The 18,673-nt window shown below is 54.2% G+C and overlaps 1 protein-coding gene across 2 annotated transcripts in view; it reads left to right on the top strand.

The window, feature by feature from the left end:
* The window catches only part of DLGAP2 (DLG associated protein 2), a 692,077-nt gene that overhangs the window by 258,909 nt on the left and 414,495 nt on the right, over positions 1–18,673 (top strand). The window contains exons 4-5 of one of the 2 annotated variants that reach the window (XR_014019175.1): positions 11,016–11,067; positions 11,159–11,331. The exons of the other annotated variant lie outside the window; for it this stretch is intronic. The gene's annotated coding sequence lies outside the window, so the exon portion shown is untranslated. Of the gene's footprint in view, positions 1–11,015; positions 11,068–11,158; positions 11,332–18,673 lie in introns of those variants that run through there. 2 annotated transcript variants of the gene reach the window in all.

The raw sequence follows: 18,673 nt of genomic DNA, 5'->3' as shown, positions 1-18,673 counted from the left end.
CACGTCACATGTTTCCTCTCATCCGTGGAAACTGGAGAGTGAAAGGAATTAATAAAAAGGGGTAATTCCATGAAAACAGAAGAGACAGCAGTAGAGGAGGAGACTGGGGTGGGTAAACTGGAGAAGGAAACTGATGAGATTGGGTGCAGTACAAATCCGTCACGATGAAGCCTTCGACGGTGTGATCACAATGCACCAATCAAAAGGAAAAAATAAATTCAAAAAAATTAAAAAGAAAAGAGAGAAGACAGTGGATACTCCTGCTGGCTGTGGCTGCAACCAGGATTGTGCAGTCTAGGCCGAGAGAACGAGTCCAGGTTCTGGGGAGAAGGATGGGCACCGACAGAGGAGGGCCTGCTTTCCAGGAGGGACACAAGGGATGCGGCTGCCAGCCCCTGCTGGCTACCCTCCAGCATGCTGCCCCTGGCAGGTGCGTGTCCAGTGGCCGTCGTGGCAGGCAGGACCTTCCCGGGGGTGAGGTGGCCCCTGTGCTCCTGTGTCCACTCACCTGGGCCGCCGAGGCCCATTCCCAGAGGCTCTGGAAATGGCAGCAGGTGCTACCTGGCCGGTGCCGGTGCCTGTGTCCAGGTGCAGGCTCTTGCTGCCCCGGGCGTTGGAGAGCCATGACCTGTGTTCTACTGCCTGTTTTGTAAATCTGTTTTAAGGGGACAGTGACATCATGGATCTGTATCATCCATGGCAGATTCCCTGCTGCCACGGAATCGTGATGGGGGGCATGAGAAGCTGCACAGTCTGGCCCTCCTGAGAGGTGGTCACCAGCATCTGCCCTCATGCCCCTACCCTCTTCCCACTCAGCTTTGGAAGGGCAATCCTGTCACCTCACACCCTGTCACAGAAGGCCATCTTCTAACCCTGGCCTGGGTTGAGGTTCAGGGCGTGGGCAGCTGGGCTGCCAAGAAGCAGCTCGAGGTGGTCAACCCCGGGTGTCCTTCTGGCTTCTGTGGCATTACACCAGACACCCGCGCAGCAGCAGGTCTCATCTGGTGTTCACTCGTCAGCCCCTGGCCTGGGTAGTCCTGGAGCTGGGTCTGCAGCTGGGTTGGCAGGGCTGCTCCTGGAGCTGGGTCAGCAGCCCTGGCGTCTGGTGCTGGGGGGTGGCAGCAGCTCCCAGCTGCGCTGCACCCCTGGGTCGTGAGCAGGCCTTTGTCTTGGCAGAAGCTAACGTTATTCATCCTCACAGTGAGGGAAAGCTCCCAAGCTAAGGAACTGGGGGATAGGTAGTGAAGTTCACGGTTTTCACTTTCAATTGGCTACCTTCTTTTAGCCCTCATTACTTATCAACTGGAAATATCTTAGTTCAGAGGAAATACATTTTAACGAAACTTTAACTGTTGTAAAACATCATGGCTACTAGATATTTCTTCTGGTCTGTGATAAGGCTATTTGTGCCTCATTTTGTGTTACTGACTTCCCACCCTGAAGCCTGAGAGGTGCTTTGAGCATCTGGTCCTCAGCTGCTGTAGCTGAGTTAAAGGGACAGTCTTGGACCCCAAACTTAGATGGACATAGCAGGAGATGTCACCTGTCTTCTTGTAGCAGCTTGTGAGAAGGGCGATTCCATCTTGAGAGGGTGCCCGATCTCTTTAAATAGAACAGAGGAGGCTGGACACCTGAGGGATTTTCAGGAAGCAGGTTTATTGAATTCATGGTCCAGACAAACTATGGGAGAGCCTAAAACATTCTCTGGATGGAGATTTTTGAAATTCTTTGAACTTTATACCCATGTGGGGCAGTGGGGACTTGGAAGTTTACATAGAGAAGGAGTCTAAATAAGATATTTTTCTCCTTAAATTCTAAAAAAAAAAAAAAAAAAAAAAAACAGTGCCTTTAGGCCATACATAGGTCTTGTAAGTTTTTACCAAGAAAACAGAGATAATATCTTGTACAAAAGCTTACAGACTCTAAATCTGTCACACGTTTTTGTGCAAACCTAGCATTTACAAGAAAGAGGAGAACACCACCCTCGATAACCTTTGCAGACATCCTGCTGATCTGACAGAGGAGAGGCTTGATCGTGGCAGGGACTTTTGGGTGGGATGCCTGTCTGCTTCTCTCCTGCTGCGACCCTCGGAGCGTGCAGCAGGCCTCACTGACGCAAGCTGGTCCTGCAGGCGGCACTCTGGCATGGTGAGCTGGCAGCTCGTGCCCCTGGGGGACGTGCCTGTGACATGTTGCCGTTCCACAAGGGCACGTAGGTGGCTCAGACCTGCTCTTCCTCTAGCCCTTTGGAGGTCTCCATCGTGGCTTTGTTCAGAGGTCAGGTGGAGAGCTCTGGCCAGAGCTGTGCCCCTACAGAACCTTCGCCCAGACCGCGCCCAACACCGGGCTTCACCAAAAGTCCTGTAAGGAGTATGCACTTCCTCTCTGTGGACGAGGTCAGAGGAGATGTCTGCATCACATTTCTGCATTTTGAAGGTGAGTTATTCATGCCAGAGCATAGCAGCCCTGGGTCTGGGGTGGTGTTTGGTTTCATGTGGGAGTCTAATGGATTGCAGTGTTTGCCCCCACCCACGTGCACTGGTGAATGGTGTGTCCCACTTCTGCCGCTTCCACCCAGCTGGGCACAGTTGTGGGAAGGGTGGCTCGGGGCAGGTAAACTGAGGCAGTCACGGATTTCCTGCAGCCAAGCCAGGACAGAACTTGACATCACCTTTCAAGATAGCCCAGTGAGTACAGGGAGGAGAGGGCCAACGCCGTTTCCCCTGCAGGGAAGTCATTGGGTGAACTTTGTTCAGCCATTGTCAACAGTCAGGTTGCCTGATATTCTAATTGTCAACATTTAAAACCTACGCCAGGAAGTAAATGCCTATATTAAAATCTGATTACTAAAGATAACATTTATAAAGCAGGTGCATCCTTTACAAGTCAGACTAAATCATGAAATCATTCAGTACCTCTGTGGTGGGCCAACTTCTGTTGGTTGTCTTGCAAGTGAAGTTTACGTATTTGTCTTAAAATATAAGGGAGTCAGCTGGTTCTGCGGTTTCTGAGCTCCGGTGTGACCTGTGCGGAAGACAGCAGGGAGGTGTGTGGGGAATGACTCTTACTCTCCCGCAGCTGCAGGAAGCTGGGCTGCCCCTTGCTGTCCTCGCAGGCCCCCGGGACCCCTGCCGATTGAGGGTGACCCTTCCTCCAGCAGCACTGGATGGTCTACCAGCTGCACCAGGGTCTCTGACTGTGCCTGGCGTGAGCTGCGCGGCACAGCTAACGCTTTTCAGAAACCTCCCCCCACACAGTCTCCCTGACTCCATGCTGAATTGGAGGTGAGGTCCAGGAGTGACCGTGAAGTCGTATACCAATCAAGGTGTTGGACTGAAGGGGACAGCACCATGTCAGGGGACAAAGGAGATCAGGGAGACCCTGCCCACTCTGCTGGGGATATGATCCCAGCATTTTCAGATCCTTACTTCAAAGGGTGAGGACCCCAGGACGTGGATCCTCTGGATGCTGGGAAGCTTCACGGGGCTGAGGGGAGGGGCACTGGCGTGAAGTCTCTGGATCTGTGTGACTAGGGGTTGGTCTCCAGAGAGGGGTCTGTGGATTTCAGCCCCTAGGAGTGAGAAGGTTTGACTAAGCTGGTCCAGTTCCACTGCCTTCTGCATCTGCAAGTTGTGGTTCTTCAAGAGCTTTGCGAACGAGGGAGGAGGGCCCCACAGCAGTGGAGAGCCACATCTCAGCGTGACACCCTGGAACACTAAAAAGAAAGGAATTTTAACAAGCCCTTCAGCCCCTTCACTATATCAGAACAAACAGAAAAACAAAGGCAGTCCTCCCCGACCTGTGCTCCTCAGGGCCATGTGTAGACCAAAGGCTGTCCTCCCCGACCTGTGCTCCTCAGGGCCATGTGTAGACCAAAGGCTGTCCTCCCTGGTCTGTGCTCCTCAGGGCCATGTGTAGACCAAAGGCTGTCCTCCCTGGTCTGTGCTCCTCAGGGCCATGTGTAGACCAAAGGCTGTCCTCCCTGGTCTGTGCTCCTCAGGGCCATGTGTAGACCAAAGGCTGTCCTCCCCGACCTGTGCTCCTCAGGGCCATGTGTAGACCAAAGGCTGTCCTCCCCGACCTGTGCTCCTCAGGGCCATGTGTAGACCAAAGGCTGTCCTCCCGGGTCTGTGCTCCTCAGGGCCATGTGTAGACCAAAGGCTGTCCTCCCCGACCTGTGCTCTCAGGGCCATGTGTAGACCAAAGGCTGTCCTCCCCGACCTGTGCTCCTCAGGGCCATGTGTAGACCAAAGGCTGTCCTCCCCGACCTGTGCTCCTCAGGGTCATGTGTAGACCAAAGGCAGTCCTCCCTGACCTGTGCTCTAAGGGCCATGTGTAGACCAAAGGCTGTCCTCCCCGACCTGTGCTCCTCAGGGTCATGTGTAGACCAAAGGCAGTCCTCCCTGACCTGTGCTCCTCAGGGTCATGTGTAGACCAAAGGCAGTCCTCCCTGACCTGTGCTCCTCAGGGCCTTGTGTAGACCAAAGGCTGTCCTCCCTGGTCTGTGCTCCTCAGGGTCATGTGTAGACCAAAGGCTGTCCTCCCCACCTGTTCTCCTCAGGGCCATGTGTAGACCAAAGGCTGTCCTCCCTGGTCTGTGCTCCTCAGGGCCATGTGTAGACCAAAGGCTGTCCTCCCCGACCTGTGCTCCTCAGGGTCATGTGTAGACCAAAGGTAGTCCTCCCTGGTCTGTGCTCCTCAGGGCCATGTGTAGACCAAAGGCTGTCCTCCCTGGTCTGTGCTCTAAGGGCCATGTGTAGACCAAAGGCTGTCCTCCCCGACCTGTGCTCCTCAGGGCCATGTGTAGACCAAAGGCTGTCCTCCCCGACCTGTGCTCCTCAGGGCCATGTGTAGACCAAAGGCTGTCCTCCCTGACCTGTGCTCTTCAGGGCCATGTGTAGACCAAAGGCTGTCCTCCCCGACCTGTGCTCCTCAGGGCCATGTGTAGACCAAAGGCTGTCCTCCCCGACCTGTGCTCCTCAGGGCCATGTGTAGACCAAAGGCTGTCCTCCCCGGTCTGTGCTCCTCAGGGCCATGTGTAGACCAAAGGCTGTCCTCCCCGACCTGTGCTCCTCAGGGCCATGTGTAGACCAAAGGCTGTCCTCCCTGGTCTGTGCTCCTCAGGGCCATGTGTAGACCAAAGGCTGTCCTCCCGGGTCTGTGCTCCTCAGGGCCATGTGTAGACCAAAGGCAGTCCTCCCTGACCTGTGCTCCTCAGGGCCATGTGTAGACCAAAGGCTGTCCTCCCTGGTCTGTGCTCCTCGGGGCCATGTGTAGACCAAAGGCTGTCCTCCCTGGTCTGTGCTCCTCAGGGCCATGTGTAGACCAAAGGCTGTCCTCCCAGGTCTGTGCTCCTCAGGGCCATGTGTAGACCAAAGGCTGTCCTCCCCGGTCTGTGCTCCTCAGGGCCATGTGTAGACCAAAGGCTGTCCTCCCCGGTCTGTGCTCCTCAGGGCCATGTGTAGACCAAAGGCAGTCCTCCCTGACCTGTGCTCCTCAGGGCCATGTGTAGACCAAAGGCTGTCCTCCCTGGTCTGTGCTCCTCGGGGCCATGTGTAGACCAAAGGCTGTCCTCCCTGGTCTGTGCTCCTCAGGGCCATGTGTAGACCAAAGGCTGTCCTCCCGGGTCTGTGCTCCTCAGGGCCATGTGTAGACCAAAGGCTGTCCTCCCCGGTCTGTGCTCCTCAGGGCCATGTGTAGACCAAAGGCTGTCCTCCCCGGTCTGTGCTCCTCAGGGCCATGTGTAGACCAAAGGCAGTCCTCCCTGGTCTGTGCTCCTCAGGGCCATGTGTAGACCAAAGGCTGTCCTCCCCGACCTGTGCTCCTCAGGGCCATGTGTAGACCAAAAGCTGTCCTCCCTGGTCTGTGCTCCTCAGGGCCATGTGTAGACCAAAGGCTGTCCTCCCTGGTCTGTGCTCCTCAGGGCCATGTGTAGACCAAAGGCTGTCCTCCCCGACCTGTGCTCCTCAGGGCCATGTGTAGACCAAAGGCTGTCCTCCCTGGTCTGTGCTCCTCAGGGCCATGTGTAGACCAAAGGCTGTCCTCCCTGGTCTGTGCTCCTCAGGGCCATGTGTAGACCAAAGGCTGTCCTCCCCGGTCTGTGCTCCTCAGGGCCATGTGTAGACCAAAGGCTGTCCTCCCCGACCTGTGCTCCTCAGGGCCATGTGTAGACCAAAGGCTGTCCTCCCCGACCTGTGCTCCTCAGGGCCATGTGTAGACCAAAGGCTGTCCTCCCCGACCTGTGCTCCTCAGGGCCATGTGTAGACCAAAGGCTGTCCTCCCCGACCTGTGCTCCTCAGGGCCATGTGTAGACCAAAGGCTGTCCTCCCTGGTCTGTGCTCCTCAGGGCCATGTGTAGACCAAAGGCTGTCCTCCCTGGTCTGTGCTCCTCAGGGCCATGTGTAGACCAAAGGCTGTCCTCCCCGACCTGTGCTCCTCAGGGCCATATGTAGACCAAAGGCTGTCCTCCCCGACCTGTGCTCCTCAGGGCCATGTGTAGAACAAAGGCTGTCCTCCCTGGTCTGTGCTCCTCAGGGCCATGTGTAGACCAAAGGCTGTCCTCCCTGGTCTGTGCTCCTCAGGGCCATGTGTAGACCAAAGGCTGTCCTCCCCGACCTGTGCTCCTCGGGGCCATGTGTGTTCACACTGGTTGGCACTGAGCTCAGTGTGTTTCTGTCAAGGTGTCTTGAGCACAGTCCTTCCTGGCCTGAGAAGATGTGGCTGCCTTTGTCTAAAGCTTGGAAAGAGCCTAGTTCAGGTTTCCTATTTTTTTAATGGAATTAAAGATTGTAAACCACTAGACAGAAAACTCTCTCTCTCTCTCTCTCTCTCTCTCTCTCTCTCTCTCTCTCTCTCTCTTTATTTTCATTTTTTGGAAATGTTCAAAGAGGACAGTTGAACTGACTCTGTTCCTTTGCAGACTCAAAGGTGCCCTCCTAGTGCACAGGCCTCTGTTGGCCTCCCATGTCCCCCCACTTGTCCTTCTGTGGCGTCCATCATTGGCAGGTGGACAAGGTGTGCTGGGGTCAACTAACTGTCTGGACCAGTTGTGGAATTGCTTTCCAATTATTGATGAGGCCTGGACGTCTCTACTGATGTAACATAAGGAGGGCAGAGGCCAAGAAAATGTGCTGACGTGTTTCAGAGCCGAGGTTCATGTGGTTTTTATAGAGCGTATTTCCCTGGGGTGCAGCGAGACCCCCTTCTCCCTACCCTTCCCTTGCCCTACCAGCTACGGGAGGCCTGGTGCCCGGGGGCTCCACGGCTCCCGCTCTGCTGGAGGGGCACATCTGCTTTTTCCCTTGCCTGGCTGGCACTGTGTGATGGCTTCCTGGGTGCTCCTCTGGCCTCCCCACCCCTCTCCCCATTTGTGGCTCTGTCCTGGTGTCAGCACCTGCTTCACCACCAGGGTGACTGACAGGAACACATAGAGCGTTGTGGGCAGAGCCACACAGAGGGCAGGCTGTGTTGGCAGGTTGGTGTCCTCTGAAGATTGGACTTGGGCACTGTGCAGATTCTGGGGAGAGGTCCCCTCACAACCGCTGTGACCAGGCCAGCACCTTGGCTTGCTGCATTTCTGTAGAGTTCTTACTCAGCACACAGAGACCTGTTCATAGATAACATCCACCTTTGCCATCACGCATACTCACCTAATGACCACCCACCCATCTAGGCTTCTGTCCAGGCCTGCTGGTCTAGGTGCCTGGGGCAGAGGGTATAGAGAATCTCTGATCAGGGTACTGTCGGGTGTCTGAACAGCTCAGCCATGGAGCTGCTGCTCAGAAATGCTCACCCTGCAGATGTCAGGTGAAAGCCCTTCTAGATTCCAGGTGACTTTCAAGAGACTCAATTTGTCTGCTTCCAGGAGGATCCATGTACTCCTCCCTGTGAGGCAGCCGGCCTGTCGGGGTGGTACAGGGAACAGCATCACCCACTGCACAGGCTGTGGGTCTAGTCTGGTGCCTTCTTTAGACACAACGTAGAAGGGTCTGTTTCAGACCCAGGAGGAGGCTCCTGACAGCAACTGATCTCACTCCAAAGAGAGCATTGTCTGTGACTGCACGAGGATGTGTATGATGTGTGTGTCTGTGAATGTGAGCGTGCAATGTAAATGGAAGCGTGAGTATGAATGAGCATGTGAATGTGTGTGGGTGTGCTTGTAAATGTGAACGTGTGCACATGTGTGATTGTGAGTGTGTAAAGTGACTGCAGGTATGAATTTAAGTGTGCATATGAATGAGCATGTGAATGTGTGTGGGTGTGCTTATAAATGTGAATGTGTGCATGTGTGCACATGTGTGATTGTGAGTGTGTAAAGTGACTGCATGTATGAATGTAAGTGTGCATATGAATGAGCATATGAATGTGTGTGAGCACATTTGTGAATTTTGAGGGTGCACTGTGTGAATTGCATGCAAATGTGAGCATGCACAAGTGACTGTGCATATGTGAATGTAAGTGCATGTGAATAGGTATATGTGGGCATGCTTGTGTTGTAAATGTATGAATGTGAGTGTGTATGTCTGTGCATGTCAGCATGTGTATCAATGAGCCTATGAATGTGTGCATGTGTGCATATGTCTATGTATGCAAGCGTGTGCACATGTGAGCCTGTATGTGCCTGCAGGTAAGCTTTATGTGTTAATATGACCACGTACATGCGTGAATGGAAGCATATGTGTGCATGTGGATGCACGTGTTACTATGTGACGGCACTGGCAAGTCTCATCCATCGTGTTTGGGGCCTGGTGGTTACTGTCCACCTTGTGTGGACTAAAGGCCACGCAGTCCCCATTCTTTCGGCAGCACTTCTCTTGCATCAGCCAGCTCTGTGTGGTTGGTGCATACAGCACAGCCTCATCACATGTCACTCTGCAGTGAGATGTGACGCTACCATTCAATGTCGCCTTCTTGCTATTTTCAGACAGTTCCTGGTCTTTCTGTCTGCAGCTGCTCAAACTTTAACTTTTGTGAGGAGCTGCTTTCCAACACTGTGAAAGCTCTGGATGCCTGAGTTTTATGAGAAACAAGTATGGCCACGGGCTGTTGCCCGTCTCCTCTCCTTCCCTCCACCACTGGTGTCCCTGGGCCACCTCTTCTCTTTATGCCTCTATCAAGGTGCCACGGGCATAGCAAGGAGAGTGTTTTCAAACCTCTTCTGCAGGTGCCTCTGGATTGGGTTCCACTTCTCCCTGTGGGAGACTCTGGACACCCCAGCAGCTCTGAAGCCTGGTTCTGCCTCTTTCTGCAGCATGTGGTGCCTCTGAAATCCCCACTGTCTCACGCAGTGTTTGAGGCTGAGCTAAAGAGAGGAAGCAGCCAGCCCTCCTGAACCCTGACAGGAGGAAGGACACATGGCAGGCTTGTTTGCCACCCAGGAGGGAGTCTACACAGGAGCACCACTTGAGCCCAGGGGTTCAAGGCCAGCCTGGGCAATACAGCCAGACCTAGCTTCAGAACAAAAGTGGAGGGATTCGCCGACACCCGTCAGGTGGTACAGAGGTCACCCTGTGCCCTTCAGAGGAGGATGTGGCTGCCCTAGGAGAGGAGTCTCTGGTGACTGCACACCTGAGGGGGAGGGGGTCCTCTGCCCCCACTGTCAGGAGCCCAGACTTGACCCTGTGTCCAGGTCCAAGGCTTTGGTCCTGTTTTGAGGGACAGTCCTGGAATGGCGCTCTAGGGCAGTGGGAAGGGTTTGTATTAGCCCAGTGCCGTCGACATACTTCATGAGGCGCTGGTTCTTCTTGTTGTACCTGGGGCCCATCTCTCTGTCTTGTGCGTCTCAGTCCACGTGGGTTCTCCTGGGATGGTCACAGGTGGCAGCCTGAGCCACTTGGAGCTGCAGCCCTATAATCCCGTCCCCGTTGGGGCGTCTGACACCGCTCTGCTGCCAGCCCTCTCTCTTGCCCAGATGCAGGGCAGGTGGTCCCTGGAGGGTGTGGTCCAGATCCACTGGCCTGGGCTTCGCAGCTGCTCAGTCTGCATTGTGACTGCACCTCGCCAGGCCCTGTGAGACAGGCGCAGAGCAGCATCCTTGCTGCAGGCACTTTGCCAGGGGGAGTGCAGTGACAGTTAATGACAAGAAGTCTTTTTAAATAGCTGATAAGTCAGGAAAAGGCAGAGAGCAGGTGTGTGGACGCTAGCCCTGGGGCAGATCTGTCCTATTTCACATTGTTGGAAGGAAAAGCTCGTGGGGTGGGGGTGGGGGGCTTTGTTGGGTGCTCTGGGCAGGGCCCTGAGGTTAGGGTGCGGGCAGCTCCAACCCTGAGTTCTTATGGGTCAGCCCTCAGGTTCCAGCTTTGGACTCATGCCCTGGCCTCAGGGGAAAGCCATATGTGCAAAGGGCAGAGAGTCCCCCAAGGGCAGCACACTGTCCCTTCATGGTCCAGGCATCCAGGAATAAAGGCCCAGGAAATGCCTTGGTGACAGTTGTGTCTCTGCAGGAGGCACAAGACAGGCCAGTCAGGATATCTTGGGTCAGTCAGGCCGCATCAGGTCACCTGGGGCTACATGGGGTTAATTAGGGCACCTCGGGGTAATAGGGCTTCACGGGGTCAGTCAGGCCAAGTGCAATCAGTCAGGGCCAGCTTGAATCAGGCAGGCTATGTGGGGTCAGTTGGAGCTCTGGGGTCAGTCAAGGGTGCCTTTGTCAGTCAGGGCTGTGTGAGTTCAGTAGGGGCTGCCCTGGGTCAGTCAGGGCTGTATGGGGTGGCCCTACGTACCTGGATCTCACCTCACCTGAGTCAGGTGCAGGACAGCAAGGAAGCTGTCCCTAGTACAGTGTGAATTTGCTGGGACAGAGCTAGCCCTGGCAAGAGTCTGGCTTGGTGCCCTGTGTCTCGGGTATGGCTTCCTCCTGTGGGAATGCTGGACTTGCCCTCTACTCCCTGGTCCTGAGTGTGGGGCTCACCTTATCCCTGCCAGGCTGCACTTGGCCTCTGCTCCGTGGCCCTGGGACTTCAGCTGTGCGACGTGACAGCTCTGACTGACAGCTAATGTTCTGTTTGGCTTTGCAGATCTGATGCCCGTTTGCTGGACGTGCCCACAGGGCGGTCACCACGGCGGGCGGTAAGTGCGCTCTGACCTGCCCCTTCTGACCTCTTGACCACTGGCCAAGCTAGGAATTTTCCCAGTGATTTTCTTTTCTGTTTCTTTGCAGGTCATCCTTGATTAAGATAATTTTTTTAATGTGTCACTGCATGAATCTCCATCTCCATCTCTGGAAATTGAGTAAATTCATAGAAGAAAAGTTGATTACTGTTTAGATACTTGTTTTGTCATTTTGAATGGGAAATATTGAAAACTAAAATTAAACATACATAAATGCTATATCAGACTCATTATTTTATTCAAGTAAAGTACAACATTTAGTGTTATAGTCATCGCTATTTATTCTATGGTTTAGGTAAAATATTTGGGAAAATAACTCCTAATGTAATGACATGCTTTCATGTGATATTAAACAGATTCCCAACAAATACATCCTGGCATCTGTTTTTATAGGCATGCTCATTCTACAAATTGTTAAAACCACTCTGCATTATGTGCTTAAACATTATCCAAATGAGGATCATATTTAAAAAGTTAGAAGTCACCCCACTATTTTTTAACATTGATAATTACCAAGTATCTGTGTTCAGAATTTAGTTAAGGTTTTTAAATATTTTTAAAGAAAATAATTTTGCAGGAAAGATATGAACAAGGGATGGGAAACGGGAAGATGTCCCATTAGAAATTCAGCGAGTTTGTGAAATTCAGACATGGTTGGTTCTGCACATGTCCACAGAAGGCCCGTTTGCTGGGTGTGCAGGGGTGATGTCAGGCAGCAGCTGGGTTCAGGGGCTGAAGGACATTGGGAGGCCACAGAGCCATCCAGGAGTGGGGTGTGCAGAAAGGAAGGGCAGGGCCATGGCGGGTCAGGTCCAGGGTCTGCAGAGTGGGTGTCTGGAGTCCCGAAAGCTTCGTGGAAGGAACCCACACCCTGAGGAGTTTCTAATCTTCAACTCCTCTGATGTGCTTTGCCTTTTTAGAAGGAACAATGTTAACATTTTGTTAATGAACCTAAATTAAAGGCATGAGAAACAGCCCACAGAGCCATATGCAGATTTTCCCTCCCTTCTGGAGGGAAGAGTCAAAACACAGCTCCACCTGAGGGCAGCTGTAGAGAAGGCCAGGCCAGGCACGGCCCCTGCAGACCCCCACCACCCTCCCAGGAAAACCATACGTTGTCTCTGAAGTTCCACAAGAATAACTGTGCTGCAAAAGGCTGCTTCTCCTTCTGATGGGCCTCAGGACCTCCAGGCACCAGGGACCCAGGGTAGCTGGCAGCGGACCCGTGGTGCTGAGCAGTTCCACCCTCCACGTCCCCCGTGGTTCACTGCAGGCTGCACCTCACTGGATGGAGAGCATGTGAAGTGTTCTTTGTGGAGGGACCCCAGGTGCGCGAGGAAGGCTCCCTGTTCTGAAGCCGCAGACGCGGGAGGGAGATGACCCTCGCAGGACAGTGCTGCAGCCCGTGTGAGCTCAGGGAGGCCTGGGGCTGCCCCACACAGGGAAACCCCGAAAGACTACACAGGCCTGCTTGGGGCTGGGAGAGATTTCTGCCCTCTTCAGGAGGAAGGCTGAAGTGGGAATTTTCTCTGAGATCATCTCCAGTGCAAAGAAATCTGTGATCCCCTTCAAAGGGAAAATTAAAGCAGAAGAAGGAAATGTTAAATTAGTATGTTTCATCAAGACTGATTTTATAGAAAAAAAATTATTATGATTCTTAGATTTCTCTAGTATGTGAACAAAATCATGTTTGAAGGGTTTCTTATAATCATAAATAAATTCACTGATGGCCACAATGATCCACCTCTGGCTCATTTCTCATTGGTTTTGGCAGGTCTAATCACACCAGTGGTATGTATTGTAAGGTGGGGTTTGTGTTATGGATCCTGGAGCCCAGGGTCTCAGTCTCCATGCCCTGGTGCACAGTGACCTGCTGTGGAGACGGTCATGGAGGTCAAGTTTGTGTTAAGTCTCTTGGATCCAGGTCTCAGGCCCCATGCCCTGGTGTATTGTGACCTGCTGTGGTGACAGTCATGGAGATCGAGATTTGTGTTCTCTCTTGGATCCAGATCTAAGCCTCTTTCCCTAGAAGATGGTTACCCACTATGGTACAAGTCCACACAGGGTGAAATTTTCATGTCTGGAATTCCCACATTTGTTAATTTGTCAATTTTGCACCTGCCAGCCTCTAAGTCTGCCCACTATGTCTTTCCTGGTCCTGTGTGAGCTCTGTTACCTAAGGGCTGGGTGGCCAGCCTGATGTCCCTCACCTGTGTCTGTAGATGAGCGAGTAGGAAAGTGGGTTTCCTGCACTTGGAGTGTTTGGGGCAGGCAAGGCAGCATCCCCACAGTCTGTCTGCTTCTGTCTTACAGAGGTGCTGCCCCTTGCAAGTCTTGAGGTCAGCAGGTGTCTGCATGAGTATCTTCCCTGAAGGGCTGTATGTGCCCATCTTGGGCAAAGGCCCTCTGAAGGGCATCTGTGCACCAAGAGCAGATGGACCTCGAAAGGTCCAGAGAGTGGGCACCCTGGGTTCTGCATGCTGTGTGGACTCTGGCTTTCTTCGTGCTTCCTCCAGGTCTGTCGTGCACTAAAGGGCAGACAGACCTGGAGGGCCCAGGCACCCTCAGGAACATTCAGGTCGGTCTGTCTGCTTCCCAAGAAGTGCTTGTCTTTTCTTGGGTTCCCAACTCACTTCTGAGAGTGAGAGCTTGCCTCACTCATGTGTGTTTCTGAAGCATCCTGGGCCCTGGAACATCAGCCCTGAGAACTGGCGACAGGTAGCCTGGGCATCAGATGAGGAAAGCATGGTCAGGAGGCTGTAAGTCACAAGTGACATTACCAGGCCTTCCTCTGCTGCTGCCTGTTCTGAGGGCTGTGGCCCTGTGCGTGGACATGCACGGAGATCTTGGGTGACAAGCACTTGATGGTAGGAGGTGGAGCCACTGAGGCCCAGTGCAGTTCTGCAGCCTTCACCAGCAGAGGGCCAGGGGCTGGGCTGATGGACAGACGCAGACATTTCTTTCTCTCTGGCTATCTCTGACTCTGTCCTCTCTCTCTGACCCTCTGTCTGTCATTCTCACTCCCAGGTGCCAATAGACACCAGGTGTGGCTGGTCACACCATGGGCTGAGGTCTCTGCTGGTCGGCTCAGCTGCGCATAACAGCAATGACAAGTGGCCCATGGCCCTGAGGTCTGAAAACCCTCCCTCATGTCTGGCTTCTTAGTAATCACAAGTGGGCATCTTGATTGTTTATGGGACGAGGAAACAAGGAGAAGAACATCAGGGTGTAGCCTAGCCTCACCCTGATGCTGGCCTCAGAACCAGCTCAGGATCATACCGGGGGGTCACTGCCAGCTGCACATAGGTCCTGCTCGTCACTCAGGGATGGAGACTCCTCAGTGAGTCCTGCTGTGTTCAGGTCACCTTTGGGAAGACGAGTGGGCCACAGAGCTTCGTGATCCCCAGGGGGCCACGGACCCAGAGCAGACGACGCGGCTCCTCCTGGGCCACCCAGGTGCCTGAGTTGAGATGGAGGGTGACCCTGAGTCCATGGTGGTCATGAGGTTGGGGCCATCATCAACCTGAAAGGAAGGACAGTGTGCTGAGGGGACATGAGAGTGAACAGCTCACTCCTCAGCAGACTTGGTCGCCTGCCTCTGGGGCTAGCACCCATCAATACTGGCTGATTTGCTGCCTGTTGGGGCCTTTCTTTTATCTCACCCAGAGCCCAGCAGAGGCCTGGTTGTGTGAACAAAAGAGGCCAAGCCAGCCACAGCCTGTCTGAGGCAGGACATCTGGAACGTCCCGGAAGTGCGTGTACACCGTTGAACACGGTTCTCCACCGAGCAGGAGTGCTTTAACTGGCTGCCGGTGCCAGGAGGGACACAGGGGGCTCAGCAAGGAGATGCATGTCCTAGAAGTTCAGCCCTGGCCCTGTCAGCCACTTGGGGCCCTTGGAGTGTCCTGGCGTGGGCGTCCTCCTGTCCCTGGGCCTCTGATTCTCCAGCGATACTGTGCTTTGGATCCCAGGTGAGCTCATCCAGGCACCCCTGTGCTGGAGTTTCTGATGCAGATCCAGGTGGGGCCAGGCTGTGTGCATTTCTACACAGGATCCAAGGGTCTGCTTGAGGCAGCAGTTTCCCAGTTTGGAGGCCAGGATGACCCAGTGGAGCCCGGACAGTCTGACCCTTGATGTAGGTGTGCAGGCAGTGGCTGCGCACACCTGTTGGGCATTGCACGGCATCCTGGAGTGCCCTGGCTGAGGATGCCCTGGCCCTGTTCCATGTTCACCCTTCCCTTGCTTAACAAGGACTGTGGTTGTAGGGAGAGTGGGGACGTGCCAGGCTCCGGGTCTGCAGAGGCCCCAGAAGCCCCTGCTGGCTCTCTGGCCTGGGCCTGTTTAACTTCTGGCTCTGCTTCCGTTTCACCTCATGTCTGGCTGTCAGGGTACTGAGAGTCTCCACTTTTAAAATATTTGCTACCTTGTTTTGCCATGGACTTGAAAACCAGAAAGAAGTGACAATTACGATGTGAAAACAGTAATCAGTCGTGGCAGACCAGTGAGTGGAATTGTGGGACGTGGGGGAAGGACCTCAGTCTACGTCGGTGCTTTTCCACACCATGAGCCTCAGATGCAGCCCATTCTGTGACGCTCCTGTGAGATATCCGGGAGGGGAGAGCCCATCAGAACCACGCTGCAGGGTGGTGGCCTGAACGGCGCTCTGGTGTGCTGTGGGCCCTGCCTGTCTTGCTGTTCTGGGGAAGAGCTTGGTAGCAGGTATCTGCAGGCCAGAAAGTGCTTGTGTGATGGTTCCTGGTAGCCTGAGAGGCCCTGAGAGCTAGCTGTTGGTGTGTCTGTCCCCTAGATGGAGCCGTGACCTGCTTGCCAAGCAGAGGTGCGGGGAGGTCTCAGGTCTGCATGCTGGGACGGCTCCCCAGCTGGGGACGGGTCCCCAGCTCCACACCCCATGCCCATCTCCTCTTGAGTTTCTACCAGGCCTGTGAAAGGCCCGAGCCCTGTTAGGTGCCCCCTGCCCAGCCGGTCTTGGCCATTGAGCTGCAGCTAGCTGGGAGCTGCAGAGCACAAGTCTTTCCATCCACCATCCCCTGGGCCTAACATGAGGCCTATCCCGAGTCTGGGCAGCCTCCCCAGTCCACCCAACTCTGAGTGTGCCTCCTGCCTGAATCCCGCTCCCCTCCTGTCCTTCTCAGCTCTAACCCAGCAGTCATGATGGCCTTCAAGGCATGACAGTCACATGCTGCTCAGGCCAGACTCCCCATTGGCTCCCCATCCTACTGCAGGCTGAGCCCCTGGACCCTGGGTCTCGCTCCCAAGACTCAGCCACCCAGGTACCTGTCAGAGCCAAGGTGACCGTTCTGCCTCCCCCTGAGAGGACACCATGCAGTCCACAGCTTCTGCCCTGCCAGGCTCTGTGCTGCCTCTGGCCTCCTCACCCTCAGTTCTATCCCCGTCCACCACTTGGCCCACATTGTCCACTGTTCCTCTTTCTAACCACATCCCTAGGTCCCCTTGGGCGGGGCTTTTGTTCTCTTTCCAATGCAGAATCATTGATGAAAGTTAACTGCACAGTATAAATGGTGTTCAGTAAGTTGTGTTGCATTTTATGCTGTCAAAACAAAAATCATAGTACATAAATTCATTAAACCACTAGGAGTTCATGTTTTAAAGTACAGCTAACTACTTGAGGATCTAGTGCACCTTTCGAATTTGCAAATTTAATTAAAACTCAGTGTCACTCCTGTCTGGGACATGTCAGTCCCGTGAGAACTTCCAGGTAGAAGATCTTCCATAGAGTGGAAGGTCAGCCCTACAGATGTGGGTAGTGTGCATCATATGGGCCCTTGCAGGTATGCGCTTCTGTATGGCTGGCATGTCATTGCCTGTCCCCATAGCCTATGAGGGGCTCGACCAGATCTCAGTCACAGACAGGCAGAGCAACCCTGGGGTACAGTCTCGAGGGCCCTGCTGTCACCCAGTAGGCGCACAGCACAGGGAGGGACAGAAGGGTGGCTTGTGCACCCTCTCTTCTCTCCTGAGGTGGCCAGAGCAAAGCTGGCCCATTCCCTGCGGGACGCTGGTCAGAGCTGGAGCCCCAGACACCAGCCCCTGGCTCACATTTCCAATGGCATTCATGAGCTCTTTGATGGGACAGTGTAGTGGTTCCTAGTTTGTGGAGGGGACCGGGTTGTCTCTAACCTGCAGGCTGCTGCTGAGGGTTTGATGAGTAGTGTGCTCCCAGGGCTTAGCTCTGCACAGGGTACACTGAGATCTCTTTTCAAAACTCATTTTCTTTACATTTAGGTGGGTATTCATGTTCACTAATGACTTGTGGCTGCCAACATGCCCTGCCTCACATGCAGGAATTGAGGTCTGCTGTGCCAGATGTGCTCAGATGCAAGCACATGGCACTGGGGGGCTGCCTGCTGAACAGGGGTCTCTTGACCAATCCCAGAGACTCCTGCCCTCAACTGACACCGAACCCAGAACCGTCCCTGCCCTGCACACTGGTCCCTTCTGCCCAGGCCCTTCTTGGGGATGGGGTTTTGCCTTATGCCTTGGCACCTGGGAGTGTGGCTGGCAGCAAGCATCAGTGAGTACCTGCAAGAAGGGAGTGAGGTGCCTGGACTCTTGGGAGAGACCATGTGGCTGGTGTGGTGGCAGGACTGAAGATCTGTTCCCTGCCATGCAGCCACAGCAGGGCCTCAAGGAGGGGTGGTGAGGGAATGCCAGGAATGTACAATCCCACTTCCCTGAAGATTTTTCTGTTTAAAAATCCTGAAGAGCAGCCCGTCAGTGCAAGAGCTGTCCATTTACCAGCACATCAGTGGCAGGTAGAGTACAGCCAGGCTGTCACTAAAGGAGACGCTACTTTGGAAGAGTAATGTGAGTTTAATTACCTTCATTCCCTGCTGCCTTGGTTTGCGCTGCTCTGAAAGCTCTCTAGTTCAGCACAGTGAAATCCGTATGATAAGAGGCATGCGCTTCGCGATTCTCTGTCAAAGGCACGCTGTACGCCTGAGTGGCATCTCCTGACTTGAGTAGGTGACCTCGGTCGTGTGCCCCCTTCCCAGCTGTGGTGTGATTGCACAGATGTGGTGTGCTCCTGCAGGGAGTGGGCTGGCTTGAGCCTCCTCTGCCAGGAAAGGTAGCGAGAGCGGGTTGAGGGCAGCCGCGCTGGGTGGGGATGGTCCTGGATGCCTGTGGCCTGCTCCTGTGTCCCCTGCCCATAGCCAGAGACACTGCTGAGGTGCAGAGTGCCCTGGTGCTCAGCGGGTGAGCCCACCCCACTGTGGGCACCATGTGCACAGTAGCCTCACGCTGTTTTCACGAGTACAGCTGCAGCTGTCTCCCTTCAAATCCCTGCTGACCAGTGCTTGGGGAACAGGGTCCATGGTTTATAAGGTTTCCTGCTGAGTGTGGAGTTTTCCTCAAACCCTCCCTTGTTTCCTCTCAGCCTCTGAGTTGGTGCCTGGTGTCTATCAAACACTCAGTGAATCTACACAGTGTTTCTGAGATTGGTGTGCGTTGTCGGTCCTGCTTTAGTCGAGTGGCAGCGTGACTTTTGAGAGCTGCTTCATGGAGAAGAGTGCTCTTGAGTGTG

Source organism: Spermophilus citellus (assembly GCF_964194105.1).
Source record: "Spermophilus citellus genome assembly, chromosome: 16".
Classification (NCBI taxonomy): domain Eukaryota; kingdom Metazoa; phylum Chordata; class Mammalia; order Rodentia; family Sciuridae; genus Spermophilus; species Spermophilus citellus.
The sequence above is the reverse complement of the archived record's forward strand: the minus strand, read 5'-3'. Positions and strand labels throughout refer to the sequence as shown.